Source organism: Mustela putorius, unplaced genomic scaffold, assembly GCF_011764305.1.
Source record: "Mustela putorius furo isolate JIRA1106 unplaced genomic scaffold, ASM1176430v1.1 tig00003858_pilon_pilon_pilon, whole genome shotgun sequence".
Classification (NCBI taxonomy): domain Eukaryota; kingdom Metazoa; phylum Chordata; class Mammalia; order Carnivora; family Mustelidae; genus Mustela; species Mustela putorius.
Window position 1 is genome coordinate 26,395,975 of NW_025422010.1, and position 20,961 is coordinate 26,416,935.

Consider the following 20,961-nt stretch of genomic DNA (forward strand, 5'->3'; position numbering starts at 1 on the left):
GAATGATTTCTTGAGGTTGCTTGCATATAGGACGGATTAATTTTACCTTAAAAAATGACCACTTCCCATTATAAAAAACTGTTGGCAAACCTATGAAAAGAAAGATCAGCATAACATCTCTGTATGATTTAGAACTCTATTCAGCACTCATGCCTAATTCAAATTGGCTTAAGAGAAACAAAAGAAAACATAGTAGTTGGGGATAAAAGGATTTGTTAAGTCATGTGATTGGAAAGTCCAGGGATATCTTGAATTCAGGCATAGCTTGAGCCAAGTTGTCAAATGATCTTACCACGCTGTTGATTTTCTCCATCTCTTGGCTCTTTGTTCCTGTTGATTTCATTGTTGTTCAGTTTCCTCAGTGCGGAGGCAAAGATAGCCACCAGAAGCTCTAAGATTATATTCTACCGTCTTGGTAATCCATAGTTGAAAAAGCATATCTTGATTCCAGTAGCTTGGACAACACATAATTCCACTAGCCAAATTTTGTCCATAAATTTAAAGTCAAGGGCCAGACTGGATCACATAGGCAAAAAGTGGCAGAGAGTGCATTGCGCAAAACAACCACAGGCTATCAACAGAAAAAGGAAGATTAATAGTTTGGCAGGCAAATATCCTCCAAACTGATCATTTCTTTATTTGTCATTTTAGTCATACCAGTTATGCACCAAATCATTCATTAACAGTGTCTATACTCTAAGCACTACCTATGGTGCTGATGACAGAAAGCTGAAGAAAACATGATCTCTGCCCTCATGGACCTAAAAATCTATTAGTATTTTGAAAACTAGTTAAAGTACTTCATACGATATAGTTAGTATTAAAATCCTGGTCAAATGCACATAATGAATATTTTAGACTTTTATTCACTTCTTGAAATTTCCTCCAATTTTTATTTTCTTTGCTGGTCTTCAAAATTAAATGTTTGGAAAAATGTGTTTTTTTTTTCTATGATACATGGAATCTTACTGTCAATTATTTACCTTACATATTAAAAATAATGTGGAGTACCCAGGTGGCTCAATCGTTGGGTGTCTGCCTTTGGCTCAGGTCATGATTCCAGGTCTGACTCCCTGCTCAGTGGGGAGCCTGCCTCTTCCTCTCCCACTCTCTCTGTTTGTGCTCCCTCTCTTGCTATGTTTCTCACTGTCAAATAAATAAATAAGTAAATAAAATAATGTTATTAAATTTTTATTTTTATGGATAAGAATAGATGCTCATGACCTAAACTTTGTTAAGATGGAAAATTAGGGGGAAAACTTCAACCATAATCTAAATGTAATCTTCCAGTACGTATCTTCTAGTCTAGTTTCTGTGTATAGAATTTTAAACATTGTTATACTGTGCTACCAATTTAATTCTGTAGCATACATTTCCCCTTAATAATTTTTATAGAACAAACATTTGTCCCATACCGTGGCAAGTCCTATATAGACATGTATTAAACAGTATTAAATTCCTTTAAATAAGTGCACTACAATTGATTTAATCAGTCCTTAAAACTGAGTACTTCCAGTTTTTCCAAATTTTTTATTATTATAAAAACCATACTGGGGAAGGAGCAAGATGATGGAGGAGTAGGAGACCTAAATTTTGTCTGGTCCCAGGAACTCAGCTTGATAGTTATCAAACCATTCTGAACACCTACAGACTCAACAGGAGATCTAAGAGAAGAAAAGCAGCAATTCTAGGAACAGAAAAGTGACCAGTCTCTGGAAGCGATTCCTAGATCCTGAGATTCCTCTCCTATCATTAATGTCATTCAGTCTAAACTCATCAAGTATCATCAAGCAATAAAGTAGTTCCTGTTTTGTCCTTAAAAACAAACAAATGCTATCCCGAAAGCAAAAGCCTTTTCTGGATTTAGGATCATTTCTTGAGATAAAGTCCTTCATTTAGACATTCTAGGTGAAAAGATATGAAATTTAATAGCTCTTGGTATATAAAACCAACTTATAATCCAAAAACAGTGTTCTGATGTACATTCTCACTGAAAATGAACAGAAACAGCAAAGATCCTAGCCAGAATCGAATATTAACAGTTCATTAAAAATCCCATATTCATAAGTAAGACAATTTGAATCTGAATTATTTGTCTGATCATGATGTTGAGCCCTTTTCACAACTGCTAAGTCACTGCATTTTTTCATAATATTTGAATACGTTGGCATATATTGGCAATTATAAGGAAATTGGCACAGTTGAAGTAAACCAAACAAGTTAATAATTAAAACTGTCTTCAATGGTATTGTTTCTTTGAAATAAGAAGATTGTTACATTTTTAGTTTTTAGCCTTTTATATATTTGTGATTGAATTTCATGGCAGTACAAAAATATTTTTTCCTTGGGGCACCTGAGTGGCTCAGTTGGTTGGGTGACTGCTTTTGGCTCAGGTCATGATCCTGGAGTCCCATGGGATTGAGTCCTGCATCAGGCTCCCTGCTCAGCGGGGAGTCTGCTTCTCCCTCTGCCCCTTCCCCATCTAAGTCTCTCTCTTTCTCTCTCTCATCCTCTCCCTTTCAGATAAATAAATAAATAAATAAAATCTTTAAAATAATAACACTTATTAAAATTTTTTTTTGCCTTTTAAGTCTTTGAAATGCTAATATTCCCTAGGAAACTATTACTATTTTCTGATGTAACAACCATAAAACCCACGGAGAGCTTTATCAGTTGATTTGTAGGCTAGATTGCAATGTAAATGTAGTCATTTCTATAGGAAATGTGACACCTACTCCAAGGAACCATTCCTAATTTACTTGTTATTAAACTGAAAAGAAAACCTATTCCCCATGGTTCTTGCAGCTTGATTTCCATACAACAAAAATGAATGCCATTGATCAGATCCTGTATCCTGTTTCATGAAACGCCCCTGAGAATTTGTTCTTACCTAAGGTTAATTGAACAGACTGTCATCTCATTGGTTCTCTGCTGCTTCATGAGTCTAAGGAGAAGATGAGGAATTGGATTGCTGGTCTTTTCCTGGGTTGCTATGAAACGCTGCTATTTCCGGCATTCCAAAGATAATTAGAAAGATGAGAATGGGAAACAGAGTACTCTGCGTGATCAGACAAAACACCTTTATTATGTGGATAGCGAAACATTTTGTAAATCATGCTGCCGCTTGGGAAAAGTTTTCCTATGTGATTTTGAACTAGAATGTTTTGGAGAGTTTCTGCCTTTACTTTGAAGATGTGTGTGCATGTGTGCGCTGTATTTCTCGAAAACAGGATAGAGGGCTCAGGTACAGTGAGAAAGCTTGGTGTTAACCTTAACGGAGCCAAGCCTGTTAGACTGAGCGTCTTGCTATTTTACCACTATTCTGAAAGGAGAGCACAATTATGGCATGTTTTGCTGAAGCCTTGGTGGTATTATTTTACACCAAATAATTTGACTTCTGGAGAATGTTGCTGCATCACTCTGTCCTATGGACTATTCTGGTCTGGTGAGGCAGGTGGATATTCATCTTAGTGGACAGTGGGGTAGAAAGATTCATACCATGAACAATGAAGACAGAATACTGGGGCAGCCCAGGAAGTGGAATCCGTGAATAACTTCTGATGATTTTCTTTTCTTTCTTTCTTTTCTTTTTTTTTTTCTTCTTCTGCCTGGGATTAAGAGGAATAGTCATGCTTTGAATTGTTTTAATTTTTTCTGATGTTGTAACATTTTATATATATATATATATATATATACATATATATATATACACACACACATATGAATTTAAATATTTAAACTATATATATAGTTTAGTTTATGATATATTATACCATACTTTATATATTACATATGGAGAGAGAAAAAGAGAGAGAGAACCTAAGTCTAGGAAGAGAATCATAGGAAGTACCAGGTCACAGAGGAGAAGCAGGCTGCAACTTACATTGGCTCATGGGTAGCCTGGCAAATGCCCTGTTCACCTATTGTACTAGAAAATAGATACTAGAAAATGAAGATATCTTGATGGCATAGTTGAGTTGTAATATTTTAAAATGGTATGTAAAGCATTCTATAAGTCTAGTCTTCTTTAAATGAAATAATTGTATACATACCAATATTTTGAAACAAAACCACAATACTTAGGATTTTAAAATTCTTTGGCACAAATTTAAAGACTGTAGTTGTGAAACATATATATATATATATATATATATATATATGGAAAATACCCAAGTTTATAATTTTAAAATTATATGCTTGACAAAACTATTAAAAATGAATTAGATTTTTAAAAAATGAATTAAAGGTGGAAAGACCAGCAAAGAAAAAGAGACAAGACATGAGAAAACATAGAAGAGGAGAGAGTGATTGACTCAACTAGCTGTACTGATGCCTATTATGTACCACACGCTAGATCAGGATTTGCTCAAAGAAAAGTGTTAAATGACACGGCTACAATAAACTGTCTGATGGGGCACAAAGGAATCATAATTAACCAACCTAGAGCAGAAGGAGCAGTGTTAAATTCCGTAAACCTCTTAGTGAATTTCAGTTAAAAGAAATGGCAAATATTGGGAAAATCTTTAATATTATTAGTTGTGTCATAAAACAAAGACAAAATATAGAATGGAAAGAAATCTTTGCTTAAACATCTACATTTCTATTTTTATTAATAAAGTATATTTTTGTCTTACAGATTTAGTGTAGAATATATAAATAGTTACATATGGAGAAAGAGATAGTAGTAGCCCATGACTATTTTTAGACTACACTGCATTAAAAATACACCTCTATACTTTAGATTTATGCTAACTGTGGTTTTCTTAGTATAAGTGGATTAAGAGTGAGTGACATTAAACAAAAGAAACTACACCCTTTAAAGCACACTCCCTCTAAGAATTAGCCTCAATTAGCCACTGGGCTCAAATTATTATTGCATTATAAATGCTTCTGCAATCAACTGGTAACAGATGAGTCCCCTGCCATTGAATAATTAGTCTAGAAAATGCAGAGTTTAAGAACTCCCAGATTCCATTCACAGAGTTTGGATTCAGACCCAATATTTTAGCAGGTTCTCAGATAGTATGAGTGTAAAATAAATTCATTATTTATTAAGTATCTTTTCTGTGGCTCATAGGGAAGAACAATTATGCCCTAAAAATGCTTACAATGTTGCTAAGCAGACAAAATGTGTATGTATCAAAGAGAAAATGGAACAACAAACATATAAACACATGCTAAGTATTGGTATAGAATTGAAGTGTTCCCAGCATTCAGAGGAAGGACTTTTGGTGCAGAATAAGATAACCAGAAAGCCAAACCATCAGTGCATACTAGTTAGTCAAATTTGTTAGTAAGGTGACCTAGTAAGGTGACCAGTGAGGAACACAAGCATAGCATAAGACAAGGGTCCTGAGTTCGGACAAACTGAAAAAGTACATTAAAACAAGGAGAGGCCAATTAATGATGTCTTGCTAACTATAAATGAAACTGAGGTTCAGAGGAGAGATGAGTCTATCCCATAAGTGGAGACATGAAAGGTAGAAAGGGATTCCATAAGTAGAAGGAAGACGAAGAACACCTGAAAGGAGAGAGGTGCAGGAGAACTGACCAAAATGCATTGGGAGGAAAAGCCTGGATGCATCAGTTGGTTAAACATCTGCCTTTGGCTCAGGTCATGAATCCAGGGTCCTGGGATCAAGTCCCATGTTGGACTTTCTGCTCTGTGGAAAGCCTGCTTCTCCCTTTCCCTCTGCCTGCCATTCTTCCTGCTTAGCGCTCTCTCTCTCTCTCTCTCTCTCTCTCTCAATCTGTTAAATAAATAAATAAAATCTTAAAAAAAGGAAGAAGTAGGAAGAGCTGGTCCAAGTATGACCAACATCCCAACTTTATCAACCAATAGTCAACATGACTTTTCTATCCTCACTGGTGCTCTCTTAGGTTTTCAGCAGAGAGGGCTGACCTCTACTCACAGTGTAATAAGAGAAACAGAAAGATATTACAACAGGGCATGATAACATACAGCTATGAACAAATGCCATGGGTCGAGAAGAAAGTCATTCAGCGTGGCAGATAAAAAGGCAAGGTTACTAGATCTTGTGTGTTGCAAGGAAGGAAGTAGTTTTAAGTGGCTCTTAAAAGAATGGGAGTTAACCAGAAAGAAGAGTCCAGGGGAAAGACAGTCTCCCAAGAACTGTATAATCAAAACTGAAGAAGCATGAAAGAGCAATGCTTTTGCAGGAAATGATCAGAAACTCCTAGTCAGAGACAAAATTTCAAGTTGTATCATGCAGCGAATGGTTAAAGAAAAGAGGAATTTTCATCCAACAGAAGAGGACAGTGGTGATAGTATATAATATTTGTTTTCAACAATCACAGAGGAAATTTTACACTTGGTTTTTCTGTTCCTATTTTTATGCTTAAAACAGTTTCAGATTTACAGAAAATTGCAAAGACACTACAGAGAGTTGCCATATACTTTGCATGTAGTTTCCCATGTTATTAATAGCTTATTAATAATTACCAATATCATTAGCTATTAATATCATTAGTATGGTACATTTGTTATTATTCATGAACCAAGATTGATGCATTGTTATTTTTTAAGATCTATTTCTTTTAGAGAGGGGAGAGAGAGTGAAAGTTGGGGGAGGAGCAGAGGGAGAGAATCTTCAAGCAGACTCCCACTGAGTGTGGTGACCAACGCTGGGCTCAATCTCACAACCTGAGCTGAAACCAAGAGTTGGACGCTCAATGGACTGAACCATCCAGGCACCCAACTGTTATTATAAACTAAAGTTTATACTTCATTCAGATTTCCTTAGTTTTTACCTAATGTACCTATTCTGTTCCACTGTCTTATATAGGGTAACACATTACATCTAAGTTCCTCTTGACTGTAATAGCCTCTCAAGCTATCTTTGTTTTTGATGACTTGGACCATTTCAGGGAGAGCTGGTACTATCAGATTTGTCTGATATTTTTCTCATGGTTAGACTGGAGTTTTCATTACATCCTATCAAGGGCACATACTATCAACATGACTTACCTGATAATAAATTTGACACATGCTAAGAAGTAGAAAGTATTCCAAAGGAAGTAATTAAAAAGTGAGTTTTAAATACATTATTTCCAAGGACTCAGGTTCAGAGAGAATGAAGTTATTTACCTGAGTTCATATGGCCAGTAAGTAGCCAGACCAAGACTCAGACCCAATTGTTCTAATTTTAAATTACGTGTTTCTTCTTCTACTTCATTGGGTTATAACGTATATTGAATGAACAAATGCCAGTAAAGTTCCTGCCAGGGGCATGCTGAAGCTGCATGTCTAGGTTCTCTAGAGCCAACAGCGCATATGTCTTCTAGCGTCTGCACAAGAGACATCAAGTTGGTAGCTTGAAATCAGCTATGGTGGCAATCTTTACACCACAGCAATCATCACTCATTCTAATCAGAGGCATTTTCTTTTTAATTAATTTTTTTTCTGGAAAGTTCATTGTTAAGCAGCCAACAAGAAAAGCATTGATTGTCTGTTCTGTATGTTCTGTTTTTGGACCTGAACAATCTCATTTTATTTCCAATTGTAAATATAAAAAAGTTGAATTTTTTAAATTAAAAAAAAATTTTCAGTGGGTTAAGCCTCTGCCTTTGGCTCAGGTCCTGATCCCAGGATCTCTGGGCTCTCATCGGGCTCTCTGCTCAGCAGGAAGCCTGCTTCCCCCTCTCTGTATCTGCCTGCCTTTCTGCTACTTGTGATCTCTGTCAAATAAATAAATACAATCTTTTTAAAATTTTTAAAAAGAAAGAAAAAGAAAGAGCAAGAAAATACATCAAAACATGTCATTTTCTCAGAAGAATTAAAACAAAATAAAAATATTGAGCCTGAGTAAAAAAATCTAACAGCAGAGGGTTTAAAGAAACATCCATATGTCAAAAGAGAAGAAGATAATGAAGAGGAAAGAAGGAAGGAAGAGAGGAACGGAGGAACGGAGGAAGGGAGAAAGGAAGGAAACCTCACTTGTTATTGTCTCAAAATATATTATTTTCTTATTATTGTTGACAATGGTTTTGTTTTATTCATTTATGTTTGTTTTCTTCGTTTGCTAAATGTGGAAATCCTCCTGGGTCTGGAGCAACAACTTGATATTTACTGAACACCAGTTGCAAAGTTGCAACTGAGCACCAGTTGCAAAGTGATCTTTCTAGGTGAAATCTATATTTCTAGAACCCCATGCTGATTTGAGAAGTACACATGAACACAGCAGATAATGTAAATTAAAATGCTGTTCGTAATATTTAAACTATGAAAATATAGGAGTCCTTCCATCCCTACTCCACCCACTTGGACTTGGTAGCTGCAATCTGATCCCTGGTTGAAAGACACCTGTCTAACAAAGCAGCTTTGTAGACAGTCTCATTGGGCAGAGCCGCTTGGAAAGACTGGTCAGCAGAATGGAACTCCTTTCCCACCCCCAATTAGTGGTATTATCTCTAAAATGAAGATGAGCATAAGGTGTTCTGGTGAGGAAGATTTGAAAATTGAAAGAAAATGTGCTTGATTATATGCATCCTAGACCCTGTGTTGTCAGACTCTAAGAACGTCAATTAAGAATCTCCAATTTGTTTGGATAGAACATGATGATTCAGAACTGGGAAGGAAAGAAGGCTCTGATTGTAGAGCAAGTAATGCTCCCCAAAGAAAAATATCACTTAGAAAAGTGTTTTTGGTGTTTAGAGTGATTATATATACACAAATATTTTACCACTATTTAGTTTGTTGTTTTTCTACATTGTGTGCATGTGTGAATGTGTCTGTATAAAATAAATATCGCAAATTGGTTCTTGAATGCTCTGAAAGACATTGGTGGATAGCTAAACCAGATACACTTACATAAACACATACACACACAGAAAAAAGTAGACTATTTCGAAAGGAAATTTTTTTCAATGAGAGGCTGCAGTTAAGATGAGTTTGAGAAAATTCTGTCTTAAAGCAAAAAAACGACCAGTCTAGCTTGTTTTGCATTTTTTTATTGGACGTCTCCAGTGTTTCTCAAACTTGGCTAGTTATCAGAAGCAGTTAGTGTGCTTATTAAGGTGCAGATTTCCTTGGTCCACCTCAGACTTATGGCATCTGGTTCTTGAGGGAGTGGCCTAGGAATCTGTATTTTTAACAAGTGCCCCAGGTGATCTGGATGAGTAGCCAGGGTGAGAAACACAGCCCAGATCAGGGATTTCCAACTTTGGCTACACACTGCGATCAGTTAGAGAGTTAAATATATATACTGATGTCTGGGCACCACCTCAGACCAATGAAATCAGAACCTCTGGGATTGGAGCTCATTCACATTCATTAAAAAAGAAACAAAACACACAAATAAAACGGCACAAAATTTCCTGGTGATTTTAATGTGCTACCATACCAAGAGTGAGAATCACTAGCCTTACCTTAAGAGGAAGCTGACAGAACACTACTCTAAAACAGGAATCAATGAAATCCTAATGAGAAAACACCTGTTGTCCAATCTGTGGATACTACAGATATTTGGAGGAAAAGTAGCAAATTCAGGGCATTTCTAGAGGTTCTGATGACTACAGAGGTGAACCTCTTCCTCTTGTCATTTTATGTACACATTTTTGGACAGACAGAGGATTGGCAGGAAGTGAGGAAATAAAGTGGAAGATTTCCCAGCATAATCTGATAATAAAATAATAATACAAGAAGATCTCTAAGGACATCTCATCTACTCCCCTCAGCAATTTAAACTTGAGCCTATCCTATTTATACAGATGTCTATATGCTGTTTAACAACATCTTTTCATTTTCATTATCCAATCTTACAGCAAAAGTATACTCTTTTAATTTTAATAAACTCCAATAAATGTCTAAATAAATAAAAACATGCAATCAAGTCCCCAAGGAAGTTGCTCCCATCTTCACAATTTGCAAATCCAGCAAATGACAGCAAACTGGGCAGTTAGGACATGGCTATGATTAATGTTATTGGAGAAAACCTTATCTTTTTTAAAAAAGATTGTTTTATTTTCAGTTCAGTGTAACTGTGAAAACCATTGTCACTTATGCAACAAAATATAGAATTAATTATCAAGTACCACTTACAAAGCTGGCATATTTACCTATAAATAGATTTTTTAACATACTTCACATTTACCAAATTAGAAGGATTTATTTTGCTTTCACGTACTTTGTTGTATACTCTACATTATACAGGCCTTGCGAAACAAGCTGTTGGGTTTTTTTAGATCCTTTATTTTTTAGGGAAGTTTTAGGTTCACAGCAACCTGAGAAAAAAGTACAGAGATTTTTCATACACCCCCTGCCTCCTGCATTATCAATATCTCACATAAGAGTGTTAAGTTCATTGCAAGTGAGGACGCAGAGACATATCATGATCACCGGAAGTCCATAGTTTACACTACAGTTGACTCCTGGTGGTGTACATTGTACAAATGTGGGCAAAGGTACAAGGACATACATCTATCATTACCATATCATACAGAGTAGGTTCACCTCCCTAAAAATCCTCTGTGCTCTGTCTAATCATCCCTTTTCCCTCCTAACTCCTGACAACCACAGATCTCTTTCTTGCCTCCATAGTTTTGCGTATTGCAGAGTATCATTATAACTGGAATTATACTGTACACAGGCTCCTCAAATTGGCTTCTTTTACTTAGTAGTATAAATTCACATTTCTTTCATGTCTTTTCATGGCTTGATTGCTCATTTATTTTCAGTGCTAAATAATATTCCATTGTTTGGATGTACTATGGTTTATCTATTCACCTACTGAAGGACAGCTTGATCACTTCCAAGTTTTGGCAATTATTAATTATAACTATAGATAAAATTAAATATAATTAACAAAGCTGATGGAAACAGCTATGTACAGGTGTTTGTGTGGACCTAAGTTTTCAGTTCCCTTGATGGATTGATTATATGATGGGCGTAGTTAGTTTTGTAAGAAACTGCCAATCTGTCTTCAACATGACTGAACCATTTTGCATTTTCACAAGTAATGAATGGGAGTTCCTATTGTTCCACATTCTCAGGAGCATTTGGTGGTGTCAGTGTTCTGGATTTTGATCATTCTAGTAGGTGTGTAGTGATATCTCATTGTTATTTTAGTTTGCATCTCCCCAGTGGCATCTGATGTGAAGCAACTTTTCATGTGCTTATTTTCCATCTATGGATCTTCTTTGGTGAGGTTTCTTAAGTTCTTTGGCCCATTTTTTAATTGGTTTCTTTGTTTTCTTACTGTTGAATTTTCAGTATTTTTTGGATTACTTGTATAATTTTGTACTTGTTGAATTTTAAGTATATTTTGGATGGATTAAGCATATTTTGGATTACAGACCTTTGTCAGATATATCTTTTGCAAATATTTTCTCCCCCAGGGCGTAATGTTTGTACATGTATATGTGCACATGTGTGTTTACGTGTGTGCCTATGATATATTGTCAGTAGGTGAGGGTATGCATTTCTGCATATTTGTTTCATTTAATATGATATTGTAATTCCAAGTTTATACTTGTATTCATTTGTTAGAGTTATCATAACAAAATACCACAAATGGGTGACTTACGCACCAGATATTTATTATCTCAGAGTTCACAAGATGTTAGCAAGGTTGGTTCCTTCTGATAGAAGGACCTGTTCCCGTCCTTTCTTCTTTATTTGTAGATTGATGTCTTTCCCTTACCTTTTCTTACATGTCTTCATACATTGTCTTCCTCTACATGTGTCTCTGTGTCCAAATTTTGCCTTTTTTAGAAATTGTAGTTGTATTGGATTAGTGTTCACTTTCATGACCTCATCTTAACTAATAACATCTGTTTCCAAATAAGGTCACATTCTGAGGTACTGGGGGGTTAGGACTCTAACATATTAATTTTGGGGTCACACAACTCCGTCCATAATAATGTAGAAGTCATTTGTTCAAGATTCTTGATCTGATGGTGAACGATGAAACCAAACCAAATCAAACCAGTTTTGATCCATGTATTTTCACGTATTGTTAGTTACATATAACTCCTATTTAAGTCCATGTATCTAATTGGACATCACTTTGTAGGCAAACCTTTCCTAGTTCTGTTATCCCCATCCAAATTGGTGTTAGCTACTCTTCTTTTTATTTTTTTTTAATTTTTATGTATTTATTTGACAGACAAATCACAAGGAGGCAGAGAGGCAGGCAGAGAGAGAAGGGCAAGCAGCTCCCCGCTGAGCAGAGAGTCCGATGTGGGGCTCAATCCCAGGATCCTGAGATCATGACCCGAGCTGAAGGCAGAGGCCCAACCCACTGAGCCACCCACGCGCCCCTTAGCTACTCTTCTGATATGAGGCTTCTACACGTTAGTAGGTCCTCCAGTGGACTAGTACGTTTTCCTTCCTGGATGATGAATTCTTTATGTTCAGGGACGGTGTATTCCCAGTGGCTGGAATTATGCCTCCCACATAGAGCGAAGCAATTCCTATTTGTTGAATGGAAAAAGAAGAAGATTAAGTATTGAGAAATAACTTTGTCTACAGAGGACCACACATTTCAGAAGTCGTTCTTGTCTTGACTTGGCTGCTTCCTGTCCCTCTGTCTGGAGTCCCTCCCCACCACCTAACATGTGGCTCCTTATTCTCATCTACTATGAATCTGTTTAAATCATCTCAGAGTTTGTCATGGGTACCTAGTGTAAAATAGGTACCCTGGTCCCCATTATTTTCTCTGCCAACTCCTTCTTTGTTTTCTTGTTAGCAGTTACTACAACGTAACATTGCATTTTGCTTACTTTTTTTGTTTTTTGTCTCTTTGCCTATCTTCCTCATTAGAGTGTGTCCTTCCTTAGGACAGGGCGTCATCAGTCTTGTTCATCATTGTCTCCCCAGAACCCAGCCCAATGCCCAGCACACAGATTTTTGTCCCCTTTTGCTGCTGCTGTAGATTCATTGGGGAAAAAAAAAAAAAAAAACACACACATTATTTTTTTCTTTAGGAAAAATTGAGAGATTTTTTTGTATTCTGAGCTTAAAATTATTTTCTAAGAATCTGTTACAGAGGTTTTCTTTGTGTTAGTTTGTTTTGTTTTCCAAGCAGAAGAAGAAAGGGATAGATAAAGAGAAAAAAAAAAAAAGGCAGAATAGGAAGAAGAGGAAACATTGTCAATCTCTTGGAATAACGCTCCCACCCAAACAGACCTGGGTTTAAATGTTGGTTCGACCTCTTACATTTGCATATTTTGAGTAAGTAAAAAAACAAAAAACCAACAAAACAACAAAAAAGCCACAACTTCTTTGCAAATCAGTTACTTAATCTGTGAAATTTCATATTTAGTTTCAAATTTTTAAATATGAAAATGCTTTTTTAAAAGTAAGTACATGTTTTGTGAACTTAAAAGTTTTTTAAACTGAATTTCCATTGACCTCACACAAGATAGGCAATTTGTTAGGATACGATATATTTGGGTCACAGCTTTTATTTATTTTTCCTTGAACTTATTTTCTGTTAATTTTTACATTTTGCACACTCTTTCAGGATTTTTTTTTCCTGGTCCCGAAATGCAAATATTTTGCAAATATATCTCTAGTTGTGGGTCTTTTTGAATTTATTTTACTTGGAAAAAATGCAACTCCATCCATCTTTATCCATTGTAACTTGTGGCTGTGCTCTTTTTTCCTTTTTAATTTAATATTTTATTTATAACAATAGATTATGTAAGTCTCAAATACATTGTTCAAAAAATATCACAGTTTGTTGCCTTATTCCTTCCAAATCCCAATTCTCACTGTTAAAAGCAAGTAAATTCAATTTTTTTAAGCTAATTGTTCTGTTATTTGCCATCACTTTACTAAATACCGTGTTTGTACAGAAACTGTTGTTTTCCAAATTTAGACCATTGACTTTCTACAACGGAAAATATGTGTTTATCTCTCTTACATCCCCCACCCATAATTCTCAACCACTCACTCAACTTCCTTCATAAATTTAGATTAAATCAATGCCAAGTTTCAACCTTATTATGACTGTTGATTAGGTTAGACATAACCTAGAATTTGCTCAGTTCTATTTATATTTTGCAGGAATTCTTCTGGAAAATTTCTGTCTTCTTGCTCCAATATGGCATCATGGAGTTCTAGGCCTTCAACACAGCTGATTTCCTGAAACCGCTCATCAATATCGTTACAGAAATTTCCTTTGTCAGTTTTGTCTCTTTTGTATGTTTTTTTTTCCTCCTGTAATTTTTGATGCCCCAGTAGCAATGAGCATATCCAGTCCTCAGACCTTGGTTTCTAAATCTCCAGTTAAGAGGTACCTGGTAGGTTCAGTCAGTTAAACGTCTGGCTCTTGATTTCTGGTCATAATCTTGAGCTCCTGGGATAGAGCCCCATGTTGGGCTCTGTACACAGCTGGGAGTCGCTAGAGGATTCTCTTTCTCCCTCTGTCCCTTCCCTCCCCTGCTTCCTCCCCCTCTCTCTATCTCTTTCTAAAATAAGTAAGTAAATCTTAAATAAATAAATCTGCAATTAAAAAATCCAGAAATCCTTTAAAACAGACTGATTGCAGGTTTGAGGCAGGAAAAATACCAGATGAACCTACACATCTAGGAAGTGCTCAAAAAAGAAAGGGATGGTGGCAGGCCAGAAGGACACAGAAGCAAACCTAAAAGACTTCCCAATGGCTAAAGTTAGAAAAACTTGAGCAACCAAATAATTACGTATTACTGGACTATAACCCAAACGATAAAATAAACATTACAAGCTCATGCTGATGTAAACAACTAGCTAAATAAATAAATAGGGGTACATATACAACTCTTACATATGAACTCTAATTAACAGAGGTAGCGGAAAAGGAGATAGAAAATTATTTCTACAGTACTACAGTAGAAATTGCCATTATATGGCCTGGATAAATGGACTATATCATCTTTCCCACCAAGTTAGTTCACACCCCTGTACTGTCTTAGTAAGTAATGCATAAACCAAATTTATCCTTCACTCTTCTCTTTCCTCCTATTCTCTGACCTTACTGTCACTGTTTTATTTAAGATCTCTCTTCTTTAGTTTGCACAACTGCAAGATATTTCAATAGTCCAACTGAAATGAAGACTATAAATCAGGTTTGAAGCTTATTAGTCAGGGCCAACAGAAAGCCAAGGGTTAAGGGTTAAGAGAGTAGATACAGTGATGAACTACAGTATCTGAGCTGGAAATATCATCATTATTATAATCACCATTCAAGTCATAACAGCTACTGTTTATTGACTGGTTTCTATGTATCAGACACTGTTAAGTAGTTTACATGCATTATCTCAAATCGTGCTCATAGCAACTCCAGAAAGCTAGTACTGTTATTATGATGTTTTACAGACAAGAAAACTGAGGCCTAGAGAGTCTAAGTAACTTCCCAAGGTCAAAGAACTAGCCCTTGGTGGGGAAGAATTTGAACCTACTTGAAACTAGCAGGGCACTGTGAATGGGATAAATTGTAGAGATCAAAGATTAAGAGTTGGAAAACACATAAAATAATAGTAACAAAATGAGAGGATCGAATTATAGGAGATTGGTTATGACTGGAGAATAGAATGGTTGAGTTTACTGTTTTACCCCTCAAGTAGTTCTGCATGACAAGCTTCAAGTTTCATTATGGAAGTAATGAATCTCCATGGTGCCCATATGCGCATAATATGGAGCATAATCTTGAACAATGAAAATGCAAGCTGAGGGGTAAATAATTCTCCCTTTCATCCTTTAGTCAGAAAGTTTTGGGAGACATTTCCTAAGGGTCCTTGTGCATCAGTCACCTCTGCTGGTGACAGACTCAGTATTGTACTTGTGTATTGGCTTTTCCTTCCTTCTCTCATATTTCTCTCTCCTGCCCTCTGCTCCTTCTTGAAATTGTTTCCTAAATAAACAAGCTGCACTTAAGTCTCTACCTTGCCTTAGGCTCTCCTCTGAGAAAAAACCCAGGCCAAAACAATAGGAAGTGGCCTTAAAAGACAAACCTTCAGGATGAATGCTCCTTGCTAGAAGTGAGCAGCCTCTTTCAAGACTTTTTTGCTTTCAAGACTTACGCTTTCAGGACCATAAAGAAGTTTAGGTCAGAGTTCTCCAAGAATGAGAATCAGTAGAACCAATATATATCCAATGAATACGTGTGTGTGTGTGTGTGTGTGTGTGTGTGTGTGAGAGAGAGAGAGAGAGAGAGAAGAGAAGAGAAGAGAACAAGACAGAGTTATTTATTTTAAGTAATTGGCTCATGCAGTTGGGGGTTTAGGGGTAACAAGTTTGAGATCCAAACAACAGGCCACAGGCTGGAAACTCAAGTAAGAGTTGATATCTTGAATCCAAATTCTGCAGATCAGTGGTCTAGAAACTCAGACAGATTTTATGTCGCAGTCTTGAGGAGAATTCTTCTATATCAGGAAAACTCTGTGTTTGCTCTTAAGGCCTTCACTTGATTGTACGAGGCCCACCCAATTATGGAGGATAATATGTTTTACTTAAAGTCTATTAACTAATCACATCTTTTTAAAATTTTTTTATTTATTTATTTTTTAAAACGATTTTATTTATTTATTTAACAGATAGAGATCACATGTAAGCAGAGAGGCAGGCAGAGAGAGAGAGAGAGAGAGAGGAGGAAGCAGCCTCCCTGTTGAACAGAGAGCCCCATGTGGGACTCGATCCCAGACCCTGGGATCATGACCCGAGCCAAAGGCAGAGGCTTTAACCCAGTGAGCCACCCAGGCGCCCCAACTAATCACATCTAAAAAAAGAATGCCTTCATAGCAACATCTAGACTGGCACAGTCTACACCACAGTCTACAAGTTGACACATAAGATTAAGCATCACAAACATCAACATAGCCTTATGGGGATATAAAATCTCTGCTCTGGAGAAAAACAGCTTACACACTAAAGGAATTGAATGTGCTGGTCCATTTAGACCCACATGAACTATGACATCACACATGAAAGTTAGTGTTGAACTACAGAAAGCAGGATATAAAACTGAATAAGGAAGAACTTTTTGGTATGAGAACATTCTTCTTTGACCAAAGAGTTAATGCCCAGCGAGCACCCTTGAAGCCGATCCTAATATGTTGCTGAGAATGTTCCTTGAAATTTGGACATGGAAATGGTGTATAGTAAATGAAGTGGAGATGTTGAAATTTGGTGGCCGTAAGGTTTGTGAGTGGGAATGTTTTAATGAATTTATTACATGAGATGGTAGAGCTCATCATCTGGTTATGCTTCTTGAGAGGGACTAGAAGGTATTACTTAAATTAAGGAATTGAGGACTCCCCTGAGGCAGGGATACTGGCACTTTGAGGAAATTAATAGTGATCATCCTCTGTAGGGCTGGAGTTCATAGTAAACAATGATGCCACCACTTCCTACTGGTGATGGGGATAATGAGATTCCAGAATGGCAGAGGCCAGATGCAAGTTTGACATAGTTATTATAATGAGCAGCAAGGCTGGAGCAGCAATTAAGGTCCTGGATCCAGTAACATCTGTGGTGATGGATAACAATCTATGGTGTTCTAAGAGTAGAGATATATGAACACCCATCAGGGTACTGCTTTGTCAAAAGGTGAAGAGAAAAAGGCTGATAGCCATCGTAGCAGAAGATTTATGGTTCTCTGTCCAGTTTCCTGGTGTAAGTGAGCTTACTGATGCAGAATCCATTGACTGAAGGTAAATTGGCTCTCCCTGAGGAAGGGCTCTGTAATGCAACTGTTTTTCCCTCATGTTCTGGATATTATACAAATATACCAAAACATAAGATCTTGGTCTCACTTGTGAGAGCATGAAAAAATTCATTAGATGATAGATATTATATATTTGGCATTGGGTCCAAGAAGGCCCAGAAGGCACAAATAAATTATATTACCAGACAGCCCAGATTCCTTCAGCTCTTACTTCTTTTGTCTTCATGTCTCTTCCTCAACTAACACATGTAACCTCACAGCGGCAATTATGATTGAACGGTGAAGCATGGAAAAACAAAACAGAAACTAAACCTTTCCTGGCTTTCCAATGGGTCAACACAAGATGTTAAAGTTAACTGTAAGTGGACCGCTGCCATCTTATCCCCCCACTCAGGGGTGGTCCTGACGGTGAAGGGAAATTCTCCGCATAAGTAAAGCCAGGAGCCGTATATTTGTTTTCTCATGTTGTATGAAGGGAAAAATAGCCTGAATTATAGCGATTCATAACTCATGGGCAGTGATAAATGGACAGGCTGACTGGTCAAAGTCCTCAAAGAAATAAGAGTAAAAGATTGGGGAAATTCAGGATGAAGGACAGAAGGGATGGTGACACTTGTGGTAAACATAGTGATTCTTGGACTCACCTGTTTATGTTAGTTCCATCTTATCTTCTGAACTGTCGCAATCTATTTGTGATAAATGCCCAGCCTTCCAGCTTTCCTCCCTCTTTCTTTATTGCCTATAAGATTTCTCCATGGGCAGGGGAAGGGAAGGTGCCTGGGTGGTTTCGTCAGTTAATCAGCTCAGGTCATGATCTCAGGGTCCTGGGATCTGCTGCCACCGGGTCCCTGTTCAGAGAGGAGTCTCCCTCTGCCTTTGCCTCTGCCCTTCCCCTGCGTGTGCACACGTGTGCTCTCTCTCTCTCAAATAAATAAATAAAATCTTAAAAAAAAAAAAAAAAAGCTTTCTCCTTTGGAGAGCCAGTGTTGTTTATGCAAACTTGGAAAGTTGAAGAGGACATACATTTCTATGGGATTGTGCTGTGCTCTGGAATCAGTTTCCTGCTCTAAGAAACACCCCTTGGATCCTCTCTGACCTTTGCTACAGAACACAGTATTTCCCAAACACAAAAGTTTCCAAAACCTGTAAATATTTGTGCAGGTAGTTGATGTCTTTAAAATATTTGATATTCACAAGCTATGACTCTTAACTTATTGTCTTATATTTCATAGTAAATGCAATTTTCTTCATATAGATTATGCATATATCTTATTCAGGTCATTCCTAACTATAAATGATATGGCACGATATGATATTGTTGCTGCTAGTAAGGTTTTTTCCCCAAAAGTCTACTTGTGTATGTTTACTTGGGTTGTGTCCTGAGTAAGGACCCCTAGGGAGGGGTGAGCAAGAAATGAAATCTGGCCATAGCCCTCTTTCCTTAGCTGCGTGCTCTGGCACAAGGCTGTGTGTGCAAAAAGAAGAGGTTCTTTTTCTATTTCATGGAAAGTCACCTCCTAGTCTCCATGTCCTGTGTGTGTGTGTAAGAGAGAGAGACAGAGAGACAAGGGGGTTTAATATGGCCATCTTTATATTTAAAATATGTTGATTTTTGCGGATTTCTTTACTTTTTTCCCACTTCAATAGACCATATTTTACATTATTTTAAAGTATTTTTTTCCACTGAAACCTAGCACACTTGCTTTGAACAAAGACTGACTGGGACAGAAATATTAGTTGGTGTTGCTTAGTTTCTGGGCATCTGCACTTTGACTTGTCAAGACCTTGTGTGTATAGTTAATAATACCTTAAGGGTTAAACTAAAAAACATATAAAGAAGGCAAACAGAATTTATAAGAATGACTCAGGTGGGAGTTGACTAACTCAACCTATATTCTGTAATCGGAACTATAGTCAGCTTACCATACATGTTTCTGTAAAATAAATTATAAGGATGTGTTTCACAAAGATTCCTGGAAGCACCAGTAAACAACCCTCTATTAGTTGTTTACTAATTCCAAGCACAGTAATGTGTTGATTAAAATGTTATATGCAGGGATGTCTGGGTGGCCCAGTCGGTTAAAAACGTCTGTCTTTGGCTCAGGTCATGATCCCGGGGTCCTGGAATCAAGTCCCGGCCTGGATGTGGCCTGCTCTTTGCCCTGTGAGGAGCCTGCTTCTTCCTCTGCCTGCTGTTCCCCCTGCTTGTGCTCTTTCTCTCTCTCTCCCAAATAAATTTTTAAAAATTCTTTTTAAAAAATGTTATGTGCAAACAGCAACCATTTTTCTCTACTCTCTTCTAACCCCTTCCAATTTTCTGTCTTTTTCTATGATATCACACTTGTCAGCCTCAGCTCGAGTAATAGTGAGATAAAGCATTTCTCTTTCATTTCTGAATTCATTGGAAAAGTCATGCATCACCGTGAGGTATTTTCTACTCTACAAAGACATGCTTTAAAAGGCGCTGATTCTCGACCACCTCCTGCCCCAGAGAGCTGCAGAATCCGAGCTGTGAGCCAAAGGCTCTGTCTCTGGCACTCCCAGAGGTGCTGCCTTCGCTCTCTGCTATTACTACCGGCTCTCAGCGCCCAGCCAGGCCCTCCTGTTTACACCTAGTGCTTAGGTCTCCACTCGCAGGTCATCAACTTGCAGGTTGAACTTTTGACTTGGCTGCTCAGAGGCAGAACCCAGCTCTCATCTTTCCATCTCTGAAGTCAATCAAAGCGCTACCGCCTCCCGGGTTAAGAGGGTTCTGCTCTAGAACGGGTGGCGTTTTCTTACATCCTGGCTCTGCTGGTGACTAGCTGGGTGACCTTGGACAGGTGAATCAGCCTGACTCTGCCTCAGGTTTCTTGCCTGCATAGAAGGCACAGTGGTCCCTTCCTGAAAGGTCCCTGTGAGGGGCAATAGGGATTATGGGTGGAGGACATAATTATCACATGGCATATAGTATCCACTCAATATATAATATTTACTAAATTGGGCAGGGAGAAGGTAGCCCTGCCCTCTCTCGAGTCAGGGGCACCACCTGGCAACTGTGTTTCTATACCACTTAGTTTGACCATGGCCTGTCACTGTCTTGCCTGCAATTCTCCACGTGGAGATCCCTGACCCCTCTTCCTGTGCCTTTGAACATCAGCCAGCCACAGTTTCCTTTATCACCCCAGCCTTTATGGACCACAACACAGGCCCACGGAAATGCATACGCATACTGGGCATCACACGGAACCTTACAGAAACGAGCGAGTGGGTGGTAGAAACTAGGAAGCGAAAACAATAAAGCAAAACAAAACAT

General features: G+C 37.5%; 1 protein-coding gene across 1 annotated transcript in view; it reads right to left on the reverse strand.

Annotated features, from left to right (window-relative positions):
- DSC1 (desmocollin 1) overlaps nt 1–589 on the reverse strand; it is a 36,173-nt gene extending 35,584 nt beyond the window's left edge. The window contains exon 1 of the mRNA XM_013051477.2: nt 293–589. The gene's annotated coding sequence lies outside the window, so the exon portion shown is untranslated. The remainder of the gene's footprint in view (nt 1–292) is intronic.
- Nucleotides 590–20,961: the final 20,372 nt, after the last annotated feature.